Genomic DNA, 27,907 nt, shown 5'->3' with positions numbered 1-27,907 from the left:
TGTTATTCAATTACAGTTGTCCCAGTTTTTTCCTCCCTCCCCTCTTGCTTTCCCCTGCCCTGAGCACCGCCCCCCCTTCAGTCAGTCCCCTCCCTGTTGTCCTTTGTCATGGGTCCTTTATACATGTCCCTGGACTAGACTCTTCCCCTTCTTTCTCCAGTCATTCCTCTCCTGCCTCTGCTGCAGTCACTGTCAGTTTCTTCCTTATTTCTGTCTCTGGTTCTATTTTGCTCATTTGTTGGTTTTGTTCATTAGGCTCCACTTAGAGCAAAGTAGTGACCTTATTTCATGAGACATACGGTGTTTGTATTTCATTGTCAGGTTTGTTTCACTCAGCATAATACTCTCCAGTTCCATCCATGCTGTTGTGCAGGGTAAGAGTCCCTTCTTTCTTTCTGCTGCGTAGTATTCCATTGTGTAAACGTACCACAGTTTTTTGATCCACTCTTTTACTGATGGGCACTTAGGCTGTTTTCAGTGCTTGGCTATTGTAAATTGTGCTGCTATGAACATTGGGGTGTACAGGTTCTTTTGAATTGATGTTTCAGGATCCTTAGGGTATAGTCCCAGCAGTGAGATCACTGGATCAAAAGGCAGTTCCATCTTTAGTTTTTTGAGGAACTTCCATACTGTTTTCCACAGTGGATGCACCAGTCTGCATTCCCAACAGTGTACTAGGGTTCCCTTTTCTCTACCAGCACTTGTTGTTTGATGATTTGTTTATGATGGCCATTCTGACTGGTATGAAGTGGTATCTCATTCTGGTTTTAATTTGCATCTCTCTGATGACTACTATTTACTAGCAAATTTTTACTTAAGAAATATATTTTATGTTAAAAATGAGACTTTTATAGGCAGAAGGGAGCAAGCACAAAAATGTTATACTAGACAAAAAAGTGATTGGATATTTCAAAGTTACTTTCCTTCAGGGAAAGCCAGTGGTCTGTCAGGCAGATGACCTAACTAATGCTGATTAAGAGATTCCTAATCAACTGGTTTAAGATTCCAGTTTTGAGAGAGCCAAAACTGTAAGTCTCAGTTTGGTAACATGGTGGCTTGGAATAAAAGACTCTATTTGGTGTCTGTTGTCTTGTTTTTACAATTGTCAAAACAGTTTTGGCTTTGTCTCATTAAAAAAAGTCACACAATTTCTAGAAATTTTCTTTTTGATTTGGCTTCATGAAAAATTACTTTCTACCTGTTCCAAATTTCCCTTAGAGTTTCAGGTTGAATCCTTTTTCGGGGGTGGGGTAAACTCTTTCACAGTGTATTTTAAGTCCAAAAAACATCTCTGTGAAACTGTATCTGTTCATTTCAGTAGAAAACATTTGTGAATTTCTATGAATTGGGGTTAAGTTCAGATTGGTTACAAATTATGAAACTGTGGTTTCAGATTGGAGTGCCAGCCTTTGGTTGGGTGGTTGTACAAATGCTTGTGGGTTCAAAGTTGCCAAACCTGCTCTAGTGTTTTAATGAGACACAGACTCGTGTACAGCAGGATTTTGATTCTACCCATAATTCTGAAATTCCTTATGACTCTTACACACTTTTGTACTTAGTACTTCTAGTACATAGTATTTCGGTACAGTTGCTGAATATGGTCTCATATTCCAGTATTTTTAGTGTCCAGTCTCTCGTGTAGATGAAAAAATGGAAAAGTTAGGATATAAAATAAAATAAATAAACATACGTCTCTATGTTAATGTTATTTTTTCTATGTTAATGTTATTGCATCCTTTCTCTCTCTCTCCCCTCTCCCTTTTTCTTCCTCTCTCTCCCATTTAGGAAAACAACAACAGATAGAGAAAAGAGAAAGAAAAGCACTTGCTCAGTTTCAAGAACCCAGGGTTAGACAAAGCCACAGTTGGAATTTGTGGTCACCAGGTCCCTAGACTTTCACAGCAGCAAATGTTAATAACAACCACCATGCTGCCTGCGGCTTCCCAGAGGATTTAAAGGCCAGCTACATCATTAGGGATTCAGATTTTTCTAAACAAGACTTTCTGGCCTAATGTTCTTAAAACCAAGGGAATTAATGACATCTTCCTAAAGATATTTTCTCTCCCTCTGTTTTTTCCTTCCTTATAGATGGCAAACATTTTGTAACTGTGAAGATAAGTGATGAGTGATTCTGACAAGGAATCTCACTCACCCTCATAATGATCTAGCCATGCTCAGTCATTTTAATAACTATGCTCCATGATTAAATTGTTTCAATGACATTTGCATTGTTTTCTGCATATAAAATACCTATTTTGTAGGTAAAATATCTAGAGTGAATTAGTTTTAACTGTACTGATCTGTGGTACTAGCGAACTAGCTTTTAAACTAGCCAACACATGGTCATGCAAGACATAACCTTCGGGTGAGCAATGTGTTAGGTGACTCTGACGTCAGAGGGACATATGTTTTCCAGTTCCTCTTGGGCTGCAGAAAGGCATTGAGGGTATTTTCTGCAGCTGCTCTTATATAATAACTGATTCTACTTTTCCCTGCCCTTTGCATAACAACCCTGTTTCAGAGAAAGTGGAATGAAAGGATTCTCACTATTGGCCTAGTGTGAATTTGAGAAAAAGCACATGGCTCATCTTTCATTGCCATTTAAGAATTTGCAGCCAAATCACTGTAATGATTATATCTCAAAAAAGCTTTGCCACTAGAAAGATGATTTCTTCCTCTAAAGTAGGCAAATTAGGCTCTTAAATACAGACAAACCTGTTTTCTATCCCATTCAAAACCTTCTGAAAAGCTTCATGATGTCAATGTTGTTGGAAAATTTAACTGAGTTAAATGCTTAATACTAGAGTTAGGTTTTGAATTCACAGTGAAGTGATTCTTTTTATAGAGTTCATATAGTAATTTTAGATCTGTGGCATTACCAAAGAGTCATGGGGTCATAGCCAAGAATGAATAAATCAACAGGACCCTCATGCCTAAGACATTCTGTTTTCCCTTATTTGATTCCTTTCTTTAGGGGGTGAAACCCCCCCCAAAACCAAACAAAACAAAAAAAAAAAACCCAAAGCAAAGCCTTTATTCCCTGAAGCATTACCTTCTGCTAAAACATTGCTTTTTAAAGTATAAATTTTTTTGTTCATGCTCCTTTTTAAACCCCATGGTTCAGAGTACTATAAATTATTTATTCCAAATTATGTAAACACTCTATTTCAATGTCCCTCTGAAGAATTACTCTGTATAGAACTTAGACTAAGTGTAGAAATACACAACAAGGGTTTAAACCTAGGACACAGGCCAACTCTCACAATCTCACAATCATATACTATAACCTGGGGTCAGCTATACGAATCGTGTGACACTGTGATGGCTCTCTTCTCCCTTACAGCCACCAGTTACTTCTCCTAAGTCTTTCTACTCCAGAGGATGACCTCATCAAAGTGGTCTTCAGGCAAAGGCATATGCTTTATTGCTGGAACCTCCAAGCAAAGAATCCCGAAGCAAGAAAATTTACTTTCTTAACTATAACAAAGTTGTTCAGAATTAGAGCATGGAATTGTCACTACAACCGGAGACAAAAATTTGTGTCCCTTTTCTGTTTTGCATTATAAATATGTGCATATAAAAAAAACTTTTATGCTTATACTAAAAGGATGCTCTTGATTTTGTCAGTAGGACCTTTACTTTTGGCGTCTTCTGTGCACTTCAATTCAGGTTGTCAGCATTTACCTAGAACCTGCCCGGCACCGTGATGAGGGCTTTATGAACAGTTTGCACTTCTCCGGACTCACAGCCAGTACAGCAACAGCAGTTCTTGCAGTGAGGCACACTGCAGTATTGTGAGTGTCGTACAACAGAGACAGGCACAAATAACAGAGACTGATGCTTAAGAAGGTGAATGACTCAAAAGTAGGTTCACATACAAACAAAAGAAAGTCCAAGTTTGTTTCCTCCTCACATTAATAATTTTTGGAGTAGGCAATTTCAGCTGCCTGGTGATTCTACAATCACCACAAACTCAGATTCCCTCTACCTAGTTATTCCACTATCATCAACCCTTGATTCCCACCTCCTGGTCTAACATGGCTGCTTAAGCATCAGTCATTAAGTCTATATTCTAGCAAGTAGGAAGAGGGAAGGAGTAAAGAACTGCATGCCCTGCTGTCTGTGAGGACACTCCCTGGAAGTAGCACACAGCACTTCTGCCTTCATCCTATTCACCAAACTGTGGTCCCATGGCTGACCACATCTAGATGCAAGGCAAGGGTGATACACTATTTTGGAAAACCATGCACCGGCTGCAACTGGGAAGTTCACGAACTGGTAGAAAGAGAGGATAGTGTGGAGGAAAGTATTTTCTGCCTCAGGTATTCGGATAAGGGAGAGAGGATTTTATCTGGAAAGGAAAAGCAGGCCTGGAAGGCTTCCTGGAGGAGGTAGCATTTAAGCCAAGTTTCTGAGGAAAAGCAGGAGTATGTCAAATATAGAATCAGCAGAGACATTATACAGATAGAGGGAGCAGGATAAGAGTTTGTTTTTAGGAAACAAGTAGCCCGAGCAAGGAATGTAATCAGTCACCACGGATCAGGGATGGGTCTTCTGTTTAGTGCTGACTGGGGAGAGGTAAGGAAACATTGCATAATGTTCTCAGTGTCTGAGCTACTTTGTCTAATCACATATACCTAGCTGCTAAAGACTGAATTATTATATCATGCCCGTAGAATTGAAAAATAATTTTAAAGCTGTATCTATAGAAGTTATTTGCTGTGTGCATTAACAAGTATAATCACTTGTTAAATTAGGAAAGATATTCAGAAAGTTGACGGAATCTGGATTCTGATTATGACATGTGTCAAGTGTGAAATAATCATCTCTAAAACCTCTTACACACATGTTCATTTATTAATAGACATCATAATAGCATAACATCATACTTAAAACAAAGAAACACTTTGTCCTGAAACAGGAAAGCAGACAATGCAGGATGGGCAGTGCAGCATAGGAACAGTAATAGTAATAAGAGCCGATACTTGGTGAGCACTTGCCTTGTGCCAGATACGCTTCTAAGCATGTGGCACATATTAAATTAATCTTTGTAAAATACTGTGAGCTATGTTTCTATTACTATCTCTAGTTTTATAGACAATGATCTGAGGCTCAGAGATGTTAAGTAACTTGCTCAAAATTCCATAGCTTATATGTAGGGCAAAATAGACAAACCTATGCATCCCGTCTCCTTAACTACTCTTCTAGGTGGTAAGCAGGAATGGGGGGTGGGATGGACTCCAGCTCCATGGCTAACTAGCAATGAGACTCTTGGGAGAGTTATTTCATCCTTCTGTGTCTCAGTTTCTCACAGTTTCTCAGGCCTGGCACAAAGTAATTGCTTAATAGTTAAAAGGTTGAACAAAACTGAGTCGTTAATTGTAAACACTAGCTGGTATTTGGTTTTTAACCATACAAACCAAAAGACATACCTAAAGCTATTTCTGACATGACTTTAATTTCTCTTTCAAAAGAATAAAATTTCTACTTCAATTTGTTTATCCCAATTCCCTGAGGTCTGCCTCTCTGCTAGTTCTTGCGTTTGAGCTGCTTTTTATAGCCATCTGGTACAGTGTTGTGTAACAACAAACAATATACTCCTAAAAATGTTTACAAATGCTTCTTACATTAGTGCTGTATATTTTTTCATTAAGCTATGACATCGCCATTGAAAAATTATTTTAATCATTGCAAACTGAATTACACAAGGAGAAAGCATAAAGAGATAGTACTTAAAAGGCTGAATGTACATTAATTGCCTTAGCTAATGAAAGAAACATGACTTAGCCAATGCATACAACATGAATCCTAAGATGCACGGACAATTGACTATGGTAATAAAACAAGTATTAGTGTGTTACATCTGAAATCCTCATTATGCTTCATGCAGCAAAACCCACTGTGTACCTGCTGTTCACTGTGTACTTCCTCCTCTTGACACCGCAGTCTAATTATAGCACAGGGCACAGGGTGAAAGCATGTGACCTACGTGTCCACAGTTTGGGGACCTTCAAAAGCCCTGCAAGGTTTTGTCTGATGACTCTTTTTTTCTTTTGAAAGCTGATGAAGGTAGGTGTTGGTCAAAATGATTTTGGAATATTCAATGTTCCATAGGCAATTTTAATTAAAATATGAATTATTTAAAAACACACACATTATATTTCACTTACATTGGGATCTTGCTTATCTCCCTTGGCTCTATAAACTAGTAAATTATTAACTCAAGGATAATTTATGTCACAGTGTTCAAGATGCTGTCCATTGATTTCTTGTGGTCTGTCATTTCGTGAACCTTAAAGTTAAGATGGAGATAAAGACATGGCATTTAAGAAATATAAAGAGAAGTGAATGCTTTATTTTTACTATTCATCTAGAATCACATAGCAATGAAGTTATTAGTAGCTTATAAACAGGCTGTATTAACCTACAACTTTCTCTTCACAGACTTAAAATATCATCCTATTAGGACCCTCAGTAAAACTTGATACAACTATAAATTGTCTCTCCTACCTTTTTAAAACTTTGAGGGCAAGGCTAATACTTCAAGGGATATATAATTATATGTACCAGTTGGCTTAAAGTCATTGTTTTTCTAGATTAAAATCTCACCCTTCAAAGAGCTTGGCATATAGCAAGGGAGATAGACAAGAAAGAAGCCAGTTTTAGTCAGCAAGATAAGTGTAAGAATGGGTGGTATGAGCAACATGTATAAGGATCATCTAACTAGTCTAGGGTACCCTAAACGGCTGGGGGAGATGGTATCTAAACTGAAACAGGAGGGCTAAAGGAATGAGTAGGAGGGACATTCTAGTTTGTTCTCTTGTTTTTAGCACAGAGGCTGTCCATCACGAGGCTAGGATAGGAGAGGGGTGGGAAATGTGAGCAAGAGGTCAGAAGGTCGAAGAACTTGCAGGACTTATTTTCAGGTTTCAAGGAGCTTACTGTATAACTAGGGAGATAAATGATAAAAGAGAATTTTGGTAATAAGTGAAGACCAGAGAAGCAACTTCCTAAGCAGCCTTCGATTAATTAGCAGCTGAGTAAGGCAGGCTCATCATTTTAGGATTTTTCTGGAGAAAGTATCTAGACTCTTCGTTCAACAAAATTCTATGGTCTATGATTTCATTATGGAGTGGGACGAGAAGTCTTCATGGAAATGTAAGGATTTAGCTAGGCCTTGAAAAATTTGTAGATTTTTATAACATTTTATTTTGATAAAATTTTAAACTGTAAGAGAAGTTACAGGAATAGTATGACAAATCTCCTTATACTTTATCCAGGTTGACCAATGTTTATATCTTGCTCTAGTTGCTCTTGTTCTTTTTCTCTCACGCACACACTCATACACACAGATAATTTCTTTCTGAAAAATTTGAGGGTAAGTTGGAGATAGTTTGCTCCTTTAGTCTATATTCACCCTCCCCCAAAGAACATGCTTTATATAATCATGGTAAAATAATAAAACTTCTGAAAATTTAATAATTCCATGATCTAATCAACAGTTCATTGTCATATTTTGTCAGTTAACTCAGTAATGTTGTTTATACATTTTTTTCTCTCAGTACAAGAGCCCGTGCAGATTCATTCATTGCATGTAATTCATGAGTCTCTGTAATTGTTCTTTCATTTTAATAGTTCCTTAAGCTTTGTCTTTCTTCATTTAGAGACTTTTGAAAGGTACAAGTCAGGTTACCTTCTTGAATGTTCCCCAATTTTGTTTTATCTAATGTTTCTTTATGATTAATTTCAGATTATGCATTTTTGGAAATGAAGAAGTTAGGTTGTATCTTCCTCATTAGTACATCCTAGGAGGAGGCACAAAATGTAGGCTTGTCCCAATGTTAGTGACATTAATATGGATCAGATGGTGTCCACTAGATTTTTTCACTGTCAAGTTATGAATTTTCCCCTGTGTAATTCATAAAATTTTGAGGTTAGGTAAATATTATATTCCTTATCAAACTTTCATCTGATAGTTTGAGCATCCATTGATGCTTTTCTAATCCATAATTACTTCTGCCTTTATATTTCTATATCTGTATTATTTTTTTGGTTTCCCCACCTATGTATTAATTTCCTTGTACAATTATGGGCTCATTTCTCTTTTAAAATAAGTTATAATCCACTAGTGTCATTATTTATTTTGATACTGAAATTATCTTTGATTTACCTGTGGAAATTCCTTCAAATTTGCTTCTTTCTTTTTTTCTTCTTTCTTCTTTCTTTTATCTTTCTTTTATACTGTCTATCAGTCCTTGAACACTTTCTGGAGTAATATACTACTCCAAGATTATTTTTTACTTTTCCTTCACTAGTCTTAGAATCTGCCTTATGACCAAGAAGCACCAGCTCCTAATACCAAAGTTTGAGTGTAGTCATTGCTATTGGGGTATTACTGTTTCTAATACCTTTGGTAGACAGAGCTAAGATATATTTATATATTGTATTATTTTATATTATATATTTTATATTATATTAGTATCTCTACATTTAAAAAACCATGAGATCACAGTGACAATAGTACATTCTAGTCTTTTTGCTTCTATATTTGTAACTTCAATAGTGAGAAACCTAGCTCAGAATGAATACATTTTTAAAAGGCAGAGAGAAATAAGAAAGTTTTTCTGACCTTGAAGAATCTGTGAGACATCAAGGTAGAGAAAGGTCTGGATCTGAGTTATTTCTACCAAAGGAAAAATGGTTCTTAACTTACTGCAATTTATAGAGTGGTATAAATGCTAAGAAGGTCAAAGTTGCAGGATCTGCATGGGATTAGGGGTTATATATTCATGCATATGCCTCCTAGTTTCTTCACAAAAACACCATCATCTCTGTTTTAATTGCAGAGGGTGGAGAGCTCCTTCTGTGCAAAATACTCACATAAGTTTTAATAACCCCTTGTCTTCAACATCGAGATATTTAAGGCTGACCTTGTACTGAACTATTTTGGTATAAGGTTTCTGTACCAGAGGCCAGGGACCTGGTAATAAATTTTGTAAAACAAAACTCTCCTTTAAAAAAAACCCTGTTTTTCAATAAATTTTGATAAGGAGTTCGTCTGTCAGGTTAAATAGGAAACTCTATTCAAAACGTAATTGCTGAGCCTTTGTTCAAGACTCAAGAATTTTTTTTTCATGACTCGTCTCCTTTTATAATCTTTCTAATTATGGACAGATATTATAATGCTAGTCTCTGTTGAACAAGGTTATTATCATTATTATTATTTGTCTGTGATTGGTCGAAGATGCCTTGAGACTGAAAAACCAGGTGCCAGAGTATTGGATGACTGTGATTTATTTTCAGCATGTGGTGAAAGAAAAATTTTTCCAATCTTCTTCCTAAGGTGTGGGGGGAGGGGGAACACAATGTTTCCAAATTAGACCAATGGCTACTTGCTTCTTCTTATTGGAGAAGGAGCATGGAGTACTAGATGAACAAATTCTCTCAGCCTAGGGACATAATTCAGTGTCAATTGGAAAGAAAATTTTTCCTCTTTCAAGTGAACAGTAATTGTAGAATATAGTGCTTTTACTGAAACCTTGGTCCAAAGATACAGGTTGTTTCTTATGGAGTTACAGAATTTGGAGGAACTTAACCTGGTCACAGGAGGGACCTCAAGTATGAGCTAGGCCTAAAAAATATATGAAGCAAGGAAGTTAAACATCCCCATAAAGACTGACCCTTTTTTTGCCTTTTAATGGGAAGAGCAGGGCCCAAGTTAGCAGACAGATGGCTCCTGAAACAAATATTTTGATTATTCAGTGAAGCATCTTTCTGAGCTAATTTTTTCTTTACAGGAATTAGTTTTTTGGGCTGGAGCCAGGCTAATCAATAAGTAAAGCAGGCACTGATTTATGTTCTCTGTTCTCTTTCTCTTACGATTTCACTCACAAACTCCTCAAAGCCTGACGTTCCATTAACATTGGACCTCTCCTTTTGTTCCATAATAATTTTGTAATACAGAAACCAAAATAATATACATACAGCACTTTATCTGGTGTGTGTCACGTAGAAAATATTCAATGTTTAACAGTACTGATTTTTTTGTAAATTAGGAAAGTTTATTTACAAAAATGGATGTTAGAAATGTCACATTATTTTCTTTAGATACAATAAAATTTAGCCTCAAGTCTCCTTCATGCTGGTTGGCAGAAAATCTACTATCAGTCATTATTAGAGCATCCCCATCTCAGTCCTTGGGGCTTAATAGAGAAAAAACTAATTGTCTAAGCATACATGGCTACCTGCAGTGAGGGGACCATGGGCACCTCTGCTTGCTTGGCCCTGGGGAGTTTGGAGCACCGCCTGAGGCCAAAGGCCCAGCCTCCTGGGGAGCCATGGTTAGCCCTCTCCACTGAAGTCCTGCATCCCTTCTGCTGTGTGAGGGCAGGCTCAGGCCCAGCTCTGTGAGGGCGCCTCAGAATACGTGCTGGTCTTGGGGGTTCCCCCATCTCCTGCTGCTTTCTCCTCTCTTCTTCATCGCCTGCCATGTTTGCAAAGGCTCTCTCCCTTCATCCTTTTGTAGGGTTGCCAGAATTTGCAAAACAAACAAAACAAAACAAAACAAAAACCCAAAACAAACAAAAAAACAAAAGAAAATCACCAACAAATCACCCAGTTAAATGTGAATTTTAGATAAACAATGAATAACTTCAGTATAAGTATGTCCCCTACAATGCTTGGGACACACTTATACTAAAAATAAACTGTGACATCTCAGCAAGTGATATTTAACTGGGATCCCTATGTTTTATCTTGTAACTCTACCCTAAGGGTTACTGCTTTTGAAAGACTCAGGAATAGAAATTGTGTGTAGGGTTGGGTCTCTCTGTGCGAATCTCCAGTAGGGTAGAGAGAAGACAACCTATATAGACTTAGAAAGATACAGGGAAAAGCCCACCGTGGGCAAACACAAAATAGTATCTGTAAATTATCCTGTTCCTGTCATCATTATGAACGTCATCCTCACCCCGCCCCCCCATGATTTCTTGCTAAAGAGTCAGTTCCCTTGGGGAAGGGAATATTTGTGGATCCTTTCCTAAATACAGGTTCAGTTGAGATAAAGGAGGAGAAACTCAGAGGCACAGGAAGTCTGCAAGCTGAGGCCGGAGAGCAGGAAGTGGGGGCAAAGGTGCAGAGAGGTTAGGGCCAGAAAGACAAACTCACGCATCACAGTTTCCCTTCCTGGCCTGACGTAGACATCATGGGCAGCCCAGGATAGCAGAACCGATACCGACCTGATTTCATTCAAGTCTTCGCCTCATTACCACTACCACCAAGCTGTGTAGCCTGGGACAGGTCGCTTGGCAAGCTCAGACCCCTCTCGTGAGATTCAATCGCAGATGTACTCCTGAATGTTTCATAGGTGCCCCAGAATTGGCAGGGGCCAATGTGAACTCATTCCTCTTCTCCAGACCGGCACTGTCTGCATCCTCTCTGTTAGCACAATGACACCACCATCTGCCGAGACCTCTAGGTCTAATACCCAGAAGTCATTCTTATCCCTGATGATTGCTAGTGTGGGTCAGATTCATTGCTGCAAGGGTGAGGACCTTCTCAGACAGGAGAGGGACTGTTCCTACTTTTTCCAGGACAAAATCACTCTAGGGTGGCCAGAGAGAAGCAATTGCTTTTTCTACATTTGGAGGGAAAATTGAATTAAATACACTTCTGTACCTCTTATAATGACTTTGTAATAGTCCACTTTACCTTCCTTTTCTTTCCTTTTTTTCCCCAAACATTAATGGTTGAGGTTTTTTTATTGAGGTATAATTGATATGTAACATTAATTTGATTTCAGGCATACAATAAAATGATTAGATATAAATGTATTGTGAAATGATCACAGTAATCTAGTTAATATTCAATCTCCTCCCCCTGCTTTTTTTTTTTGAAGTGACTTGAAATGAGTCTCTGTTCCTGTCCATCAAAACAGCTTAACAAACAGAAAATCATTTTACTTTACTTTTCTCAATGGACATTTTACTAGGAGATTTTGACTAAAACTAGGATGGCAGAGTATTATACTAGGGACTATAGTACTTACACCCCAGGAAACTTCTTGTGGCAATTTCCTCAATAATACCCCCATGAACAGAATGTTATTTTAAATAAATCCATTGAGATTAGTTTAACAGAACAAGGTCAGAAGTCATTGGAAAATAATTAACCAATCTTCTCTACTCTTGAAGTAGCTTCTCTTCCCCAGGAACTCAGAGGAAATAAGCCAAATAATAGGGGAATGGATGAAAAAGCACAAGACTACTTCATGGTTCCTGCTTTGCAAGACAGAACAAAGTCATTTATAATCACATGGCCTTGGCTAGTAGCTGTGCCACAGGAAGGCATGTGGCAAAAGAACAGGAGGAAAAGCAGGGTCATTAGCCATGTTTGAAAAATTGTCAAATTTGGGGGAACGGGGGAGAAAAATCTTATCTTAATAATCCAGTGAAATCATTTCACGATGGTTTTGGATGATTCTCATTCAGTCCACAGAGAGGTTCAAAATGGACTGTAACAGGGAGGTCAATTTGTTACAAAATTTTTCCAGGGGAAATGCACACGCACATATGCATGCATACTATACTTTATATTTTTATGTATTTATCTATATGAGATGGTACGTGTTTAAAATAAAATATATATTATTGGCACTCGACATAGAAATTTTTGACATTCCCTAAACAAAAATTAGATACAGAGTTAAGTTTAAGTTTGGATCCTAGCCAACTGTACCACGTACCTGATAAATGTGATCGGATTTGAATATAAAAGTCAGTGTTTTTCTGTCTTTTGAGTTCCACAAAAAATCCAGTCTGTGTGCATATTTGGGTGTGTGCATGCTTATGATTCTTTCCTTTGATAGATTGCAATCATCCTACTTTATTGTGCCCCTCTGATCTTTAGCTAGAAAAATAGCCTGGAGTCAATAAATGCTGCTCCAATGCTGGATCATAGCCAGAAGTGATCGTGAGTTTAATGAAGCTGTACCTTAAGAAACTGTTTATTGAGTGTCTGCTAAGTACCTTCATGATAATCTGCTAGTTCAAAATTTCATCCATTTTACAAGTAAGGACTAAAGTTAAGTCAGTTACTCAAGGTCACATTCGAACTCCAAAAGATTACGCTGGAGTTCAGTTCCGCAGCGTCACACTTGAAAGCCCCGATCTTTCTGATAGTGAAGACATGCGCAAGTGGTTTGGATGTGGGCTCTGGAGTTTCAGTCCTGCTTCTGGTGCTTTTTAGATGTTTTATCTTGGGCAAATTGTATAACCTCTGTGGTTCAGTTTGCTCACCCACAAAATGGGAATAGTATGATAAGCATAACATGAAGAAGGTCTTTGAGAGGACTGAATCATACGATATGTATAAAGTGCTTACCCTCTGCATTACAGGTCCCAGCCTGTATTGGTGGTGGTGTTGTTATTCTGTACTTTGACAAGGGATTCAAGCTCTGACTCTTGGCACATGGAGGTGCTAACTAACCATCAGTTTGCCTCATGGGCAGGTTGGTTCACAATTAGCAGCAACTATGTCACCCCTCCTTTATCTTCTTGCTTCTAAATGGAGAGTGTCTGGGGGATGGATGCTCATCAAATTCAGTCAGAATTTCCCTCAAATGCTTTATAGGCTCCAGATTTCTTTGACAACCCATGTTTATTTCCCATTATTATTTGGGAAAACCTGTGAACCTTGTGTGAATGGGATGGCTTTTCACTTAAAATCACCTCATCCAAAATCATAGATATATTTTCCTTCTGGTAAATATACGTTATTCGATTCTAATGTCCAAAATACACCCTCTCTGAATGCCTCCCTCCATGGTGCCTAAGTGAGGGGTTTTCCACCTCAAAACGAGGTCTTAAAGATGTAATTACTCTCTTCCTCAGAGTTGACTCCACCAGGTTCATTGACGAAGTTACTCAGCTGTGACTCGGCCAGTTAAATAACCCCATTGTCTAAAGATATTCAGTCATTTATCCCCAGGAACCATGTTCATGTTACAGAGAATACAAATAAATACAAGTACACTCTGTACCAGCAGCGTTGCAGAGCTATATTTTTGTCAGTTGTAAATTATATCTGGTCTTGGGTGGGAGGGAGCCAACGATTCTATAGTCCATGAAAGAATTTCATAAGAAATATTAGACCCTTATACTTTGGAAGTCTCATATGCTAGTTTTATTTTGTTCTGGCAGATTTTAGAAGCAAACAGTTTTCTGGATGCCTAAAAGTAATGCCTAGGATTGTTTTTACATATTTAAGCTATGCATTTAGATACAATTCAAGCATTCCAGGGTGTTAATGGTGTTTACAAAGGAAACTGCTGGAGGCAAATTCAGGCCGTTCCTTAAATTAATAATGTTTTTGTTGCAGTCCAGTTTTTCCATCCAGTTCTGCTGGAGCCAACATGAATCTTCTCCATTTATTTGAGGGATAATCATGACAATTTCTCTCCCTCTCTGTCGCTCTCTCTGTGTCTCCATCACTGTCTGCTGCCTTCTTCGCAGCAACAGAAAATGCAATCTGCAGCATCACTTATGGTCAGTGAAGAGAAGCCCCAAAGCAAACATTGAAAGAAGGAGGCTGAAAGGCAGGAGGGGAGGAGGAAACTCTACGTGTTGCCAGGTTTGGTTAGAAGAAGAGGGGTCTGGCCCACAGAGCAGAGTGTTCTTCCAGTAACCACGCCCACGCTTTTGTAAGACTAAGTAGTATGTAGTGGCTTGGAGCTAAACAGACCCACAGTTAAGTCTTCACTTATTGCTTTCCCATTGAGTGTCTTTAGTCAAATTATGTGACCTCTTTGAGGCTTGATTTTTTGCATCTTTAAAGGTGTATAGTAATTCCTACTTTCCAAGGTTGTATATGTTGGAGATTATATATATGTATATATAAGGTATGCTCTAAGGGTTTAGTATACGATTACCATTATTTACTGTCTCTTATAGTATTGCCTTAATTATTACCCTCACTACTATCTATACAAGTACATCTGATGGGCTCTGTACCCTTCAAAGGGAACACTCCCTGCTGATTCTACCTGCCTTGATCTTTAGTCCCATCAATGGAGAGGCAATCTTAAGGTTTACACAGAAGAGGGAGGGGTGTTATCACCCAAAGGCCAAAATTACAATGCCCCCTTACAGGCCAAGGAGAACATCTCATGTCCCATTAGCATGGGCTCTAACAAAAATACTTTGGACAGCAATCCTCAAATTTTAGTGTGCATAAAAGTCATCTGGAGACCTTTAAAAAATACATATTGCAGGGCTTTGTCCCACAGTGTCTGACATAGTAGTTCTGCAGCTAAATAATTTGCATTTCTTGTAGTTCCCAGGCAGTACTGATACTGCTGTTCTGGGGACCACACTTTGAGAATCCCCGCACATTCGGTAGCGAAGAATCATCTTGGAAGCCACAAATAGTCTAATCTGCAGATGGTGCTTTGTATTTGGGGCCCAAACAGTCCAGAAGAGGCTGGTGCAATTAAAAGTGAAGTCATGGGTAGGCTGAACAGCTGGAGAAGCTGAAGACTAAAAGGGAGGGCAGGCACCAAGACCCCATGCCACCTAGTTTAGTTTGCTGGAACTCTTGGGACAAAGGTTTATCACCTTTGTCCTCTTCCTCCTGGCTTCCTCACTCTTTAGCAACCCTTGTCCCTATGGACTTCCTGTTTCCACCAAGTCATCTCCAGATGGGCCTGAGGAAGGGACATGGAAAGAGTGTCTCAGGTAGTGGAAATACCATACACAATGGCTGGAGGTTGGATCAGAGGAACTAAAAGCAATTCAGCTTGGCTACAAGCCTAGAATGCAAAGAAATGCCAGCTTGAGAGGGTGCTGTGGGTAACATAGCAGAAGTCGAGTCATGAATTGGACTTGACCATAAGTACTATGGGAAGCTACTGAAGGGTATTAATCAGGGGAATGACATTAGATGACTTGTGATTTGGAAGGCTCACTCTGCCTGCTCTGTGAGAAGTTGGCCAGAGGAGCATGAGCCTAGAGAGAGGCGAGCCCAGAGAAGGGGCCTTTGCAGGTGTCTAGGCATGAGGCATCGGTGGCCCAGACTAGGATGAAGTGGTGGGGAAAAAAGACTCCTTGAGTCCTTATTTTGCTGTCAGAAGGTTATTGAACAATTTCTGTCATTTATTCCAGTGCCCCACCCCCACCCCCTAGTGGCCCTGATACGTTAATGTGCATCAAAATCATCTCTTGGGCTTATTAAAGTGTAGATGGCTGTGTTTTAATAACAGAATTTCTAACTCAGTGAGTAGGAGTGAGACCTGAGAATTTCTGGCAAGCTCCCAGAGGATGCCAACGCTGCTGGTCCTGGGACCGCACTTTGAGAAGCACTGATTTATTCCTACCTTTTTATAAAGAGGATTATAACTTTGGGCCTTTCCAGATGATCCTGCTCTCAGCTTTTGATAACCAGCATTCTGGTATTTAAATAAAATACTGAATCTATTTGCTGAGACTCTGCTCCTCAGGATCTGCCTGAACTCACTGAGCTCTTTCAGGCTCAACTAATTTGTCTTCATGAACCATCAGCCCTGCCCTGACTTTTCTAAAACTTCACTTGGCTTCTACAGCAAGTGGAACCCCTTCATCCCCAAGTGATTCTAATGAACTCTCTCTGGGTCAACTCACAGAGTGAATGACTTGAATAACCCAGCATGCCAGTAATTGAGGTGGGAACGTGGACTCTGATCCCACAGAGCCCGTCCCAGGGCCATCACAGATGGGGGAAATAAAACAAGTCATTCCAGACACTTCTCTGTCTGCCAGGAGAGGTGTGGCATTTCCCTCTAGTGGAGAAGGCCCCAGCTCTTCTCTTGAAGTGGCTTTTATTGAGAACCATAGGCGCAGGGGTATACAGCATGGATGTAAAGCTCATCAATCAATGTCAAAAGGCTATGTTTACAGAAAACAAATAGAGATCACAGATAACAATTGAAGGAACACAGAGATTTGCCTCAGGTCAGGGTCTGGTAGACAGGGTGGCACCCGTTCAGCCCTGAATCCTGGGAAACTGATTAGATTCTATGCTCAACCCCAAACATCAGTACTCATTAACTTGAGGGTATTCTTAGCAAAGTAAGTTTTATAGGATATAACGCATTCCTCTTCCAGGCCTAATTGTCCCTGGGAGCCACCCAATCCAGTTTAGGGCTATTCCTGCCTTTAGTATTGTTTCAAGTCTGAGCCAGGAGGGTGGGGCAGAGCCACCAAGAGATAAGGAGACTCCTTTCAGAGAGAATGAGGACTCTGGCCATATCAAGCCGAGGGGTGAGGGTCTTTTTCCCCTTCTCCGTGTCCCCCAAGTCCTTCCCTGATGGCCCCTATGAGACTGTGCCTGTCTTAGGTTGCTCCTGCCATCGGGAGGTCTTACCCGTCATTGACTAACCAGCCATGCTCGGGACCAAGCAGGGTGATGTGAAGGAGGCAGGGGCTGCGCCTCTGCCAGGGGGACAGGTTTTGTCTCCTCAGTGGCCTATTTTCCCAAGGCCTCCTTGCTTAGCTCCAGCCTTGGGGCCCTCTAGCCTGTCAGTGAGGCTGCAGTCCTTGAAACCAGGCAGGACATTTCCCAACATGTAATATGTTATTTATTTAAAGATTCTGAATTCCCCTACCCTACAATCCTATGTTAAACAAAGACAAACTAAAAAACAGTTATGCCTTTTAAAATGTTTCTTTATTCCACAAGTTGTTCCTTTGTGTTCCAACTCCCTCCATGTTTCTTTAACTCTCACAGATAACCAACCTTCCTTGATTTTAATTTTGGCAAGGGCTCTCCTGGCCCATGCAGGAACACATTAAACATCCTTTGATGATGATAATAGAAAATAAAAATTAACTGCAAGGTTGCTGTCCTAGTCTGTTATTAACATGGTTTCCCTCCTTTGGAAGGATCAGCAGAATATGCATCAGTTACAAGCCTCCTTTCTTTCTTTGTCTTTTAAAAATTTTTCCTAGACCTGATCCTTGCAGTTTAGGCTTTTTGCACCTTGGAACATCTTGCCACAAAATTGGTGTGGTTACCATCTTGACTGCAGTGAATACATACTCATGCTTCCTATGGGCCCTCCTGAGACATGAAGGCTAATGTGATCTCTGCTATACAGTCAGCTCTCTGTGTGATCCAGCCACTTGCCACACAGTGCCTTTTGGACATGAGAATGGATTCCTTGAAGCGCTCCTCTGGCATTGATTAAGAGGGGAGGAGAGGGAAGGGAAAGAGCAACAGAGGGAAATAAAATTCTAGTATTCCTTTGTGCTCTGCCATCACGAATGTTGGCTTTCACTGTGTCATTGAAGAAAAGAGACTGCGATGCCTGAGAGGAGAGGTAATTAAAGGGGGGACACCGGGGCAGGTGAGTTCAGAACTGAGCCTGAGAAAACATCATACCATCCATTACAATGCAATCAAGTGGTTAAGAAGGAAACAAATAAAGAACTGATAGTGAAAATTATTTCCTATCAGAAAGAAGCCTGGATTCAAGAGTACTTCTAGTTTCCAGTATCACTCATTATGCAGCGCATTGGTATAGTCTCTCAAGTGGAGTTTGTAAAACAAGTTACTTAAAGTGAATCTAATGTTCCCATTGATATGATTATTAAACTTATTTTGCAATGTAATTTTATAATATAAACATATTTAAATATATTTACACCATATAAATATATTTACACCATATAAATATATTTACATATAATATATCTACAAGTGATTCTACTATGTAAATTATTTTAATAAGTTATGTAAATCATTCTAACAAACTGAGAACTTTTCATGAGGAAGAGGTCAAGCTGATGGCAGTTCTATGGCATGGTGGACATTTTAGAGCATTGGTTGGGATTTCAAGTTTCCTTACTTTTGTTCCCACAACTTGATCCATGAATAAGAGGATCCGTTTTTCTTGTCTATAATTGATTGAACAAGAAGAGTTTATTTCATACTTAGAAGTCCCTTTTCTCCATATTTACAATGCTTAAATTTAATCTCCTAATTTTTGGCTTGATTTCAGCATAGAATTTTTTGTTATTAATTTGGCCTGCATGAAGTTGGAATTTATGAATTTTCACTTTCAGATAGAGTCATTTAAAAAAACAAAATTCAATCACACAATTTTTCAAAATTGGATTGTTAAATATTTGTTCACTTAAAAGTACAAAGTTACTTTAAGAACTTTAGAAACCCCTATTAAAAAAGAATTAATTGTAATTCCAGGCAATATCGCTACAATGTAGGCTGAATATTTGATATACTAATCAAAAATACTTTTTGTAAGCATCTAGGAGACCTCACCTTTAGTCTAGATCAAATTATCTAGACTAGTTGAAGGTGATAAATGCATATTAAAGTAATTTTTTTTTTCCTACCGTGGATTTTCCCCAATTCAGCCTGGCGTTTTTTGTTGTTTTTTTTTTTTTTCCCATTGTGTCTGAGTTAGAGAGGTTTGACGGTATTAAAATATTCAGCAGTCCTAGTTTACAATATTACACTTCACCAATAGGTGTCACTGTCTAAATAGGATATATTCAAACAAAAAAAAATTCCTATGTATATATTTCAAGGCTCTGTAATCCTAATTAATTCCATACTTTATCAGCATGGAAGGGTTGAAACTTCGAGCATTAAGTTTCCATAAAGCAAGGACTCCCTAGGCTGTTGGGGGCCAGGGAAGAAAGCAAAGCAGTATAGAATTCATGTGTGTATAGTTTTAGCTGTAGCTGTTTCAGGGAGAAGTTAGGAGAGAGGCAGAGATATTGAGCTCATCAACATTCAGAGATTTCTCACCAGATCTGTCACGATAAGTAACATTTAATGATTGCTTGTTGAGGCTTACTTGCTCCTTTCTTTCTTTCTCGCTTTCTTTTCTTCTTTCCTTTCTTCCTACCTTCCTTTTTTTTTTTTCTTCAGCCAAGCCTTCAAATAGTAGTGGAGAATCAATTAATTAAAATTCTGTGCCAAATTGTGAGCAAATTTTAGGGTTCAGAAAGGTTTTGTCCTTTTGTCCTGCTACACATAACAGAGCCAGGAATCCCCAGCTCATCTTTGTCAAAAATCAGTAGTGAGGTAGTCAAATGGTCTCTGATGAGAAAAGGAGTTGATGTTGAACACTTGATTAACCAGGCAATATTTAAGGATTAGAAAGAGAAAATGGAACCACTGTTGGGTTAAATGGTCTGCTTCAAGATTTGAAGGCCTAGGTAGACTTTATTCTGGATGATGGAAGAGGAGGGTGGCTTTTTTTACAGTTTTGGGGAAACTCTGAAAAAGTTTATTTTTCTTCAGCTGCTTTTTTTGAAAAAAAAATTATGAAAGTTTTGAGCATACGCACAAAATTAAAGAGAATAGTATAATAAAACTCCATATTCTCATCACCCAGATTCAACTATTACCAGCATATGGTCAGTCCTTTTTCATCTATACCGTCTCTTCCATGTCTTAACCCTACCTATTGGATTATTCTGAAGGAAATGCTAGACACACTATCACTCCACCCCCTAAATATTTCAGGAAGTATTCTAAGAGACAAGGCCACTATTTTCTGTAACCATTGTTATATCAAAATAAATAAATAACAGTATTTCTTTAATATCATCTAACATCCTCTCAGTATTCAACTTTACCCATTGTTCTATAACATTTTAGAAATTGATTTATTTGAATCAAGATTCAAATAAAGTCCTCTTATGCATTTGGTATTTCATAAAACTCTTTTAATCTGTATCAATTTCCTCCCTCTTTAGAAAAATCCCATTTATTGATTAAATAATTTGCATTTGGTTCCTATGGAATATCTTTCACTCTGCAGTTGGCATATTGCATCCATGCGGTGTCATTTGACATGTTCATCTGTCCTCTGTGTACTTCCCATAAACTGGTAGTTGTATCTTGATGATTATTAATATTCAAGTTCAATTTTTGTTAAGAAAATTCATAGTTGGTACTGTGTACTCAATAGTATATCATGAAAGAGGTATATGAAACATAACACACCCTATTGTATTTTATTTTACCCTGTTTTTATTTTATTTTTGGTAATGTTAAGATCAACCAATGGGTTCAGATGTAGTCAGCCTGATTCATGCATCATTGCCCATGATGACCATTTCCTTTGAGGAATATTGTAGAGAAATAAAATGGAACCACTATAGTCAAGCTGCTAAATTACTTAAATCAAGTAGATTGAAGCATGAGGAAACAATTCCATTATTGTTTTAAGTTGCCTGAGAATTTAAACTTTTGAACATTCCATCCTGCACCAATACCTGGATATAGTAATTAAACCTACAAATAATCCTCTGATTACCCCCTGAAAGACTAAGAAAAGAACATTCATGTACCCAGGCTACTGGACAGCCCTTACACAGACCACACGGCACCCATTATCCGGACTGCTGGTCACCTAGTGCTTTACCATCTCAGACCAATCAGGACTGATTCTTCTCAAGAATGTTTTTTACTGTGACAACTCTTAGCTTTTCCTTTATCTTCAGATAAGCTGGGTATTGCCAGTTGTGTTTTGGTTGGCAAACCTTAAGACCTTTGAATAAATCTTTGTCATTTATTTCTAGCCAAACCCTTCATATTCTTTTTGAGTTTGTTCAACACCTAGAGCTATAATTTCATTAGGTACTACAAAATAGAGATATTCTGATTTAGTCATTTCTTCTGTAGTTACTAAGTGGAAATAAGAATTTTTCCTTATCAATTATTTGATTACCTTGGAAGACAGTTAATATAAGAAAGGCATGATAAATGCTTGATTTCTCCAACTTCTTTCTTTTTCAAATTTCAGAATGAGAAGTTGATGCTCTAACAACTTTCAAAGGGAACAAATGAGATTAAAAAATATATCATGACCTCATTTTAAAACAAGTATTTGGTGTGTTTTGATCTATTATATTTATTATACATTTTGATGTACAAACTATTTCATCTTTGGCCAGTGGGAGTCCTTTAACTTGACTCCTAATATCTCTTGACATAACCCCAGAGAATGTGGATAGCTTCTTTGCTTTCCCGTACGAAAGGGAGTTCCAGGTTTATACTGAGAATTTTACTCCGGACTTAGGATCAGCCATATCTCTAATGATATCAGGTTCTTTTCCTTGGAAGTGGTAGTTAGAAACCACAATATAGACAATAGGGGCACCCCTTGCCACTGAATTGGTTATTGCTTCCAGACCTTTTGTGTGAATAGAGCTAGGTAACACTTAAAGAAAAATAAAATACATGAGTATATTAGACTTTTGATTCAAATGCAAGTCTACAGAGCTCATTGACCTGTATTTCCTTTAACTACGCTTCGGGCTTTCATAAGATCCAGCTTAAGTAAAAATTGAGTTCATATTCAGTTTTAATTTACTGAGGTATATTTGTGTGATTTTTCAGTCACTTTGGTGCAGGGAAGCTATTGCTGACCATCACTGTGCAAATTACTACTGTGGTTCTTGGAAGCAGAATCATGTGGACAGTGGAGTAAAAACTAGGCTTGCCATGCACGGAACATAAAGCTGATCCTGGGATAATCCTTCCAGTCATCAGACATGCTTAATTTTTAGTTGAGAATACAGTTCTCATCAACAGTTAGTCAAAATGGAAGTGCCCTGCTGTCAGGAATATATTTGACAATGCAGTATATACAAATCAAAAAGCAGCATACATTTAAAAATTTACGGTAAATCATGCCAAATTAAATTTGTCAGAACTCCTATGTTTGTAGGGTGCAAAATTACAACAGGACTACAAAAAACAAAGACATATATTATTGTGAAGTTGTATATTTTATGTACCTCAGCTGTCAATAATAGAAACAATTTTCTTGTATCAATCTAAAAAATATTAAATTATGTTTCTTTTCTTGTTATAGAAATTGATATTAGAAAGTTGTTTTTATTTGAAGCAATGAATAAATTGCAACCAAAACTGTAAAGAAGGATGATATTATAAAGGTATCTTAGACAGTTAATAAGATTTTTATAGACTACAAGATACTTGAGTATTTGGAAGGTATTTAAAATTCGTTGTGATTTTTCTTCTCAATCTGAACAAATATGCACTTCCATACCTAATTTTATATTCTTAATTTTATTATTATGTTTTAAAGTGAGGATCTGAAATTGTAGAAACCTTAGACCCACCCCCCAACCCAAAATTCTAGAGCTGCCAGGTGTGAGTTGTTTTTTATTTACCCCCTCCCCACAATTTTAGCCCTTCTCTGCCCTATTCTGTGCTATGGGACCTCTACAGATTGCCTTAGCTGAGTTTACATGCTCTGTGGTTTCCAGGTGGGTTTAGCCAAAGAAAGGTACCAGCTGGAATTCAAAAGGGAAGAGTAAAATGTTGAGCTATTCACTCCTTTTGCTTCCTTCTTGTTTCTCACCATAGTTAGAAGAGTGAATGTGCTTCTCTAAGGCATTAGGACTTGGTGGAAGGTTCCTGCTGGTGAAGGTTTTAGCTCTTTTGCGGCTATAGTAACACCATTTTTTCCTTTTCTCCCTTTGAGCCCTGGATATAATGGCATTCTCCAAGATGCCTCACCATCCTTGCTGACTTCCTTAATCCTGTTCAAGACTTAAGTAATAGTTCCCATGATAAATTCTTTTAGTTAAAACTTTTCAAGTGTGCCCTTTGTTTTCTGCTGAGACTGAGACAGGTATTCAGGTTAAGCCTGAGTAGACAAGCTGGAATAGGGAATTAACCAAAGCTTATTGGCTCCTTTTTGATATACTTGTACACAGTACCTCAGCTTGCACTTCCCTTTTTGGCTGAGAGGTGTGCTGCATGTGGACCCCATCTAGGGTACTGGGCATTTTGGCAAGGGAGGGATCTCCTGTGCTTATGTTTTAGGCTTCACTGGGACACCATCTACCTACTCCCTCTAAGGGCATTCCTTTCTCCCTGAGGTGTCAACACTGAGTAGGACATGAGGGGGAACCAAAACAAACCAACAAACCAACCAACAAACAAACCCAGAATTATCTTCTGGAAAGCAGACCCCTTGTGTTACAGGTTTCCGCCACTTGGTGAACATTCTAGGAACCCATCTGCATCAGTGTATCAATGTACCAGCTGGCATTGTTGTGAGAGGCTGTATTCAGCTTCAGTGAGTATTTTCTGAAGACTCTTTTTAATGTGTTTGCCCACTTCATGATGGGTGAATTACGAGAGCACCTGCCCACACCACATTGAGTGTTCTGCAGTTTTTGACCAAAAATGACATGACTCTCATACCCCACACTCCCTATTCACTGCACCCCCCCACCCACAGGTGACTTTTTTGTGTTTCCACAGATGAAAAAAGTCCTCAAAGGGGAACGTTTTGCTGATATGGAAGAGGTGAAACAAAAAATGGCAGAAGCACTAAAAGGCATCAAAATTGATGAGCTCAAAAAATTGTTTTGAGCAGTGGAAAACACATCTCGATAGGTGCATTACATCAAATGGAGAGTACTTTGAAGGTGACTAAAGTTTAAACATGTAAGAATAAATAAACAGTTTTTATAAATAAATCCCAGGGTTTTTGGGTTCTCCACTTGTATGAATCTTTGAAATTCCAAGATAACTTATATTATGTTTTTTCTCTAGTGTTTAGAATTATTTCCTTTTGCTCCTTGCTGCTCCCTTAGGTGCATCCCTCCCTTCCTTCTCTAGCACCTTCAGCATAATATCTGCAAGAAGTTTAGGCATTTATTTTATATAGAGAGATGGTGATTTCAAGTAACTTATATCTTGCAAAAATCCCTGAGACAAAATGCTGAGGATTAGAATGAAATGGGTAAAAGGAAAAATACAGGAGAATCACACAAATTAAACTTATGTTATTATGTCCCCAGAACACTAAAAATTGTTCCAAGGTGTTTAATAGCATGATACAAAGTGTTTCTTGGAGCCTACACGGAGCACGTCTTGGTCTGCTTACTTTCAGATTCATACTCTATTTTTCTCTGCCCTGATCTCTATTCCAAGAAACTCTATTTCTCAGGCCTCCACAGGTTCAGCCGGTGGGATACAGTGGTACAAAGCAGGGAAGAAGCCAGGATGTTCTGTCCTCTCTGCTTTTGTTGGCATTTCTGTGCCTCTTCTATGGGTCCTGATCCAACAGCTCAAAAACACCTCTCTTCATGGGCCCACTGGAAAGGCCTGCTGTGATTCCAGCTTGTACCCAAGTGATCACAGCGCCTGGATTTGGGAACACAGCCTCCTCTCTATGTGCCTTCTCTCTATATTCCTCTGGCTCAAGGGTAGTAGCAGTTTCTTATTTTTTATTTTTCCAGTCTCTGGGATGCCCCACCACCTCCTGTTTGGCTCCTTAGTTCTTCCATGACTTATATAATCAATTCCCTAGATTGAATTCTATCTGTCTGAGATACTTAAAGTGGCTTCTGTTTTCTGATTGAAGTCCCAATGGTATAACATGTGTCCGCCCAATGGGAGAATTTGTTTCCACTTGAGACCCCATCTTTGTCAAAGATCGCTTGCATGTAAAAAAGAACAACCCAATCAATTAATCTAGTTTAAGTAAAAGGAGATTTATTGCAAGTAAACATACAAAGCTCATAAAACCCAAGATTTATTGCAAGTATAAAGAAAATGAAATCTGTTCTGCTTTCTACTATGTGGAGGCTTAATCCTCAGATGATAATATGAATAAGTAGATCAAACTAAGCCACAGCTGGCTATTTTACTGCAACCCCAGGTCACCTTATACAATGCTCCTGGAGAAAACTCCTGCCTCTCTCTATTCCAAGGTTAGCTTCAAGCAACGTTCATGACAATGGGGAAAATGTCGTTACGTAACTACATGATTTATTATCCACTTAGACTTTATCAGAGACAATGGTGCACATTACAGGTCAGTGGCACTCATAAGACTCCCCATAATATAGGCTTATGTGAACTCTCAAACTTTAAATTCTTTAACTTGCTGACTTTTGTTATCCTATGTAATTAACTCCTTCCATACGTCTTTCCTGACCTCTTCTATTTTATTTTCTTTTTACTTTCTTTTCATGTTTCAGCATGAGCAAACAGCTCAGTGTCCTGGCAAAAAGAATGGATTATGTGCAGACCTCTAGTCCATTTGGCCAAACTCCAGTTATAATTATGGGGTCTCATTTCATTTCATGTAAACATTGTCTACTTTCCTCTTATTAGCTGGGTTATTTCCATGAGGTCTGAGGAACTTGAAAATGCTCATCAACTTTACTGAATACACATATGTTATTTTTAACTGTACCTTCTTCCATGCAATAGCTTTCAGTTGTGATCTATACTGCTTTCTCAAATTATTTCATCGGAAGGGCCACAACCAGGGCAGTCCTAAGGGTCGTAGCAGCAGGAGTCTGTGATTTTCATTGCAGTGACCCACCATTAATGGGTCTCAGCTCCCACCTGATTCTAGGCCTGTCTCTTAGTTTAAAGATCTGATGAAATGGTAGCAGGCAGCTTGAGATCAAAGGTATAGGAAAGGGGATCTCTATTCAATCATTCTGTCCTTGTCTCTTCATTAATATCTAGTTAGTAAGGAATTTGATCATGATCTTAGTATTTTACTGATCCCTTCTCCAAATTATGAATATTGACTTTTTCTCTCTCTGTGTTAAGAAGCAAAAATAATAATACAAACACTAGTCACTTCAACAAGAGGAGTATTATTATTTTTAATAAAAAATGGGACTTACTACAATGAAGTACCTTACACTTCGGAGAATGTATAATTTCAACTTGGGTAGCTGTTGTGTTATTACTGAACACCCTCTCTCTTTTTTACTCTATCTCACAGGTGTTGTTGGTCTAAATATGCCCTTCAGAATGCTGCCAAGAAAGGGAGTCTGGGTTCCCTCTGCTGGGGCTGACCTGTAGAATTGCAATTTCTGAATCCATACTGACCAGTTTGTTTTGATCTGCCAATCAAAATTACCACTGGTCATTTATTCATTGATTAGTCCACGCATGTTAAGTAATTGCAAAACCAATGACTAGTGACTAAAGTAAGGACATTGAGGTCTACTAATAGCTGAACCGCAGGTAGCAGGAAAGGCCTGGAAATAGCTGCAGTTATTGAACTTCAGTGATCATCACACATGGACCAGGGGCCCAGGCAATGGAGATGACCAAAGAACAAGGGTCTCTGAAAGGCAACTTCCATGAATGCAGCCTTTGCTGAGATGCTACCTCGTTAGTTGGAGAAAGGCCACTTTCCAGGTAACAAAAGCTTACTTAATCAGGGCAAAATTATTAGGTATAAATGCTATCCTATATATTTATAATGGCAGAATCAAGCTTGTTTGTGTGGTAAACAGTAGTTGAATGGGCTTTGATGAGCAATTATGCAGTAAAGAGTGTGTGTGTGTGTGTGTGTGTGTGTGTTATGACTTTCCTAAAAGGTATTTGTAAGAGTAGGGAAGAAACTCTTCCTACCCCAAACTATATACAGTAAGGTCCCTTCCTTACCTCCTACTCCCACACTCAGTGCTGGGGCCAGACTAACTGTAGATCCTAGTGGAATTTGACCATAAAACCAGTTATAGATCAGAGAAACAGATTATGAGCCACAGGATCTTATGTGTAGAAATAAAGAAAGTGTTTCTAGATAACAAGATATACCATAGGCATATTTCTGCAAAGTATTTTGACTGAAAGTTAAGCCTCCTTAAAAATCAGCTGATAAACCTCATTAAAATTAATCAGTTAGAGTGATTTCAGATGGGATCTGAGAAATCTCTTCACTGAGTCACTAGGAATGTAGTATGTAAGACAATGAAAATTTAGAACCTATGAGAAAGCAGGCTGGTAGCTTGGGGAGGGGGCGTGGTTAAGGGTTGAGGAGAAAGGACTCAGGGACATGGACAACCGGGTGGTGATTGTGGGGGTCGGGTATGAGGCAGAT

The sequence above is a fragment of the Pteronotus mesoamericanus genome, unplaced genomic scaffold, assembly GCF_021234165.1.
Source record: "Pteronotus mesoamericanus isolate MK-2021 breed Mesoamerican mustached bat unplaced genomic scaffold, CSHL_Meso_final contig_24, whole genome shotgun sequence".
In the NCBI taxonomy this organism is placed as follows: Eukaryota; Metazoa; Chordata; class Mammalia; order Chiroptera; family Mormoopidae; genus Pteronotus; species Pteronotus mesoamericanus.
Note: the sequence above shows the minus strand (reverse complement) of the source record.